Below are 4,343 nucleotides of genomic sequence, written 5' to 3'. Positions count from 1 at the left end.
GGGGTTGCAGCCGTGTTGACTCTGTCATTGCAATGAGCTCCCTTGCCGTAGAGAAGGTCTCCGGCGTAGAAGAGAGGCCAAGCTCTACCACAGCATGAGCCAGGGAGCTGTCAGGAACCGGACTCAACGGCCTTTGTGGGACTGGAATCGACGGTGCTGAGCTTGGCAGAGCCGCAATCTGTGGAGTCGCAGTCGACGGTGCCGCAGCAGATGATGGTGCCAGACGAGCCGTCTTGGAAGAGCGCTCCTTCCGTGCAGCCGAAGTTGAGGCACTATGTTGCTTCCCAGGTCTCGGGGACAGGGAGCGGTGCTGAGCAGATGTCGGTGCCGATAAGGGTTGGTGCCGGGACTCCTTCTTGGTACCAGAGTGGTCCGGTGCCGGAGGGGCGCTCCTTACCGAAGCAGTCTGTTGGGCGCTCTGCGCTGACGCTGCAGGACTAAGTGCCGACTCCATGAGGAGCTGCTTCAATTGAAAGTCCCGCTCCTTCTTCGTCCTTGGTTTAAAGGACTTGCAAATGCGGCACTTATCAGGAAGGTGGGATTCCCCTAGGCACTTGAGGCAGGAGTCGTGGGGATCCCCTACTGGCATCGGCTTTTGGCACGCCGAGCACGGGTTGAATCCCGGTGCCTTGGGCATGGGCCCACACCAGGGTGGAGGAAAGGGGCTAATCCCTGATCCCCCCCTGAACTATATACACTAACTATAAAGATAAGGACTAACTATAACTACAAGAACTCGAACTATAGACACAATAACAGTAAAGAACTACGAGTAGCTAGGGATGTGGAGATCAGCAAAGCCGCGCTCCACAGTTCCAATGACCGTCATGGACGGTAAGAAGGAACTGAAGGGCTGTGGGTCGGCAGGGGTATATATCCAGCGCCATAGCGGCGCCACTCCAGGGGGCGCCCAGCCGATCCACCGAGTGTTGCTAGGGTAAAAATCTTCCGACGAGCATGCATGCGGCGCGTGCACACCTAATTGGAATCAATATGAGCAAGCACTCAGATATGTGTAGAGTGAAGAAAAATATTGGTTCAGAGACTCCCATCTTCCCTTGTGCCCCTTACACCAAAACACAAACATTTCTTTCGCTTTCCTCTTGCTCTAACTTGTCTGTCTTCTGTGTTGGGCCTACAGACTTGTTTGGGTCAGGTGTACAGGCTCAGGCTCTTGAGTAGGGTAAATATCAGTGCTTAATTTGAGCCAGGGCTTGCCAGGGCTGAGCCCCAGGACCTCTAGACTTGGCAGTTCATAGTTCTGGCACTTTTGGGCTTGCTGCATCAGTTATGAATGTACAAAAAATTGCTTGAGCCCCGGCACCTCTTTCATTACAAATTAAGTACTGTTTAAGATCTTCCTTCCTTGATAAAGGGAAGACAATCATTGATTTTTCCCAGGCAAGTGCTCACACTTACAGCGCTGCCCCAGAGGCAGTAGGTATGTCCATAGGAGAAAACAGTCTACCCGGGGGGCTAGGTCGATATAATGTATCGCTCAAGGAACGCATTTTATACCAACATAAGCTGGTAGCGTGGACCAGGGCTCAGTGAGAGAGTTGCTTCCCCCTCCCTTGCAGTTATTTGTTTTTCCACCAAGCTTTGAAATCACAACCAGCAGGTGGCGCCAGAGCTCCACAGCTCCAACAGTAGAGAGCGGAAGCTGCCAAAATGAGGTGAGCTCTAGAGACTGAGCAGCTCAGAGCTGGGTGCTGGGACCCACAAAACCTGCAGTCTAAGGGCTTGTCTGCATGGGAGAATTGTCTGACCTCCTATAAGCAGCGTAACCACTGCGCTTAGCTATTTCAGTATAAGCACCCCCACACCCACATGGACACTGTTCCAAATAAAAGCAACTTTATTCCCCAAAATTACTACTCTGCTGCCAAAGCTATTCCACTATAGCCATGGCAGGAACTATTCCCATGTAGACAAGCGCCTAAATCTGCAGGGATACAACTTGACACAGCCCTTTAAATCCCTAGTTTGATATTTTTAGTATTGAAAAGGTGCAGAGGTGAAAGTAAGTCCTGAGGGGGCGTGACCTCAACAGGAAGAGGCGTGGCCTCAAGATTTAAAGGCTGTGGGGCACCTGCTGTGACTTACTTTTCACTGAGCCCTGGTCCACACTACCAGCTTAAATAGCTTAATCTTCACTCTGCAGGGAAATTTGAAATGGGCAACCACTTGAAGCTTCCTATCCCAAGCCACATTGTAAGTATCAGAGGTTAAATATTAGTGTTTTGAACTTGTATTACAGAGGATGGGGGCCCTTCTGTGCTGGGTGCAATACCACACTTAGTGGTTTTGCGTGAGCTTGCAAACCAAAATACATAGACCATCTGTTGGGTGGGGAGAAGAATACAACCTGTCTATAAAATTAATGCAGTTATTTATTTACACGTGAGTGTCAATAGTATAAAAATAAGTATCCCTGATAGACCTCCTCCTGTTAAAAATACTCACTGCAGAAAGTAGAATCCCAGCTTTTTAAATAATTCTCTAGTAACACAAAAAGCTCCCATCTATAGACTCACCAAATTACAACAGAAAAAGCAACAATTCTTAATAAATAAAACTGAAATACTGAATACTTGAGAATAAAAGTGTTATAAAGACCACTTTAAAAGAAAAGGTGTTCAACTGATTCTATTTTTGAACCACAATAGTCTCCCCAAGGGGAGGTGCACCATTCCTGGAGATACTGCAATACCAGGTTGATGCATAGAGTGGATGGAGCAAGCTCCTATTCCATCTCCCTGTTTCAAAAATCCATTTAATATATAGTTCTCAGATAGAGAACATATCAGATATTAAACTGATAAGAACAGATTTAAAAGTTTATTAGAAAATGTTTTAAAATAAATGATATAGAGAGTGTGAAAAGTCCGTTATTGATCATCGGGGGTAGCATACAGAGTATAGGGGGATGCTAGTAGTTTGGTATTGAACAGCACATAGCATATACAGTCTGCCATGTTCCCAATGCAGAGTGTACGGTGGGTGAGATCAAGATACAGTCAGGAAGCAGTGGGGGTACATCGCTCATACATACAGGTTACAGACAGTCATGGGTAAAGATAAGCGGGCTGGGTAATGGGGATAGGATGATCCTCACATGGTGGAGTTTGGTTTGGTGGGTTCAGGGGATAAAGTCCAGCAGGGGAGGTCTACAAGTTTCCTCCCCCTCGTGTGTTCACAAAGTTATGCTGGCTCACACTTGGTATTGGCGGTGGCCGGTGACGTGCTCTGTGTAAATGTCTCTAGACCATTGAATAGTGTCCGAGACCATTAGGCATCTCATAAGCGATACTTTACAGTGAAATATTTTGCAGCCCTCCCATTCCTACAGCTCTCTCTGTGACAGTGACACATGCCAGCAAGCGCCACTAACGCCATAGCAATTTTTTGACAACTTCTAATCTAATCAGACTTCCTTCACCTAATCGCTCCATTTTTACCATGCAGAACAAACTGCCTCCTGCCTGAAAATTCAGCTTCAAAACTAATAAATTCCTCAGGCTTGTTAGCTGTCGCCTCAGTCGCTCATTTCTCTGCCTGAAAGATACTTACTATTTGCATGAAGCCAGCTCCTTCGCTGCAATGTGCTGACGACATCGGGTTGCTAACCCTATCGCTGCAACTTTAGACTTGCTGCCCTGCTCGCTTCCCCTACAGCACACATGATTGTCTTCCCTTTATCAAGGAAGGAAGATCTTAAACAGTACTTAATTTGTATTGAAAGAGGTGCCGGGGCTCAAGCAATTATTTTGTACATTCACAACTGATGCAGCAAGCCCAGAAGTGCCAGAACTATGAACTGCCAAGTCTAGAGGTCCTGGGGCTCAGCCCTGGCAAGCCCTGGCACAAATTAAGCACTGATATTTACCCTACTCAAGAGCCTGAGCCTGTACACCTGACCCAAACAAGTCTGTAGGCCCAACACAGAAGACAGACAAGTTAGAGCAAGAGGAAAGCGAAAGAAATGTTTGTGTTTTGGTGTAAGGGGCACAAGGGAAGATGGGAGTCTCTGAACCAATATTTTTCTTCACTCTACACATATCTGAGGGATGATGTTCATTCTGCAGACAATTAGCAGGATATTACTGAGGGGTTGTCAAACCTGATTTGTATGTAAGCCCTCTGTGCAGGGACTAGGGTGACCAGACAGCAAGTGTGAAAAATCAGGACGGGGGTGGGGGGTAATAGGCACCTATATAAGACAAAGCCCCAAATATCAGGACCATCCCTAGAAAATCAGGACATCTGGTCACCCTAACACGGACTATCTTTTTGTTGTGCGTTGAAAAAGAGTTTGGGTTGCATTTCAATGAGGATATGTC

The 4,343-nt window shown here is 47.1% G+C and overlaps 1 non-coding gene across 1 annotated transcript; it reads right to left on the bottom strand.

Moving 5' to 3' along the window:
- Positions 1-2,679: 2,679 nt before the first annotated feature.
- LOC127054609 (U2 spliceosomal RNA) lies at positions 2,680-2,866 on the bottom strand. The gene has a single exon (XR_007775289.1). It is a non-coding gene; the product is annotated as a U2 spliceosomal RNA (small nuclear RNA).
- Between the last annotated feature and the right edge of the window lie 1,477 nt (positions 2,867-4,343).

Source organism: Gopherus flavomarginatus, chromosome 6 (assembly GCF_025201925.1).
Source record: "Gopherus flavomarginatus isolate rGopFla2 chromosome 6, rGopFla2.mat.asm, whole genome shotgun sequence".
In the NCBI taxonomy this organism is placed as follows: Eukaryota; Metazoa; Chordata; order Testudines; family Testudinidae; genus Gopherus; species Gopherus flavomarginatus.
The sequence above is the reverse complement of the archived record's forward strand: the minus strand, read 5'-3'. Positions and strand labels throughout refer to the sequence as shown.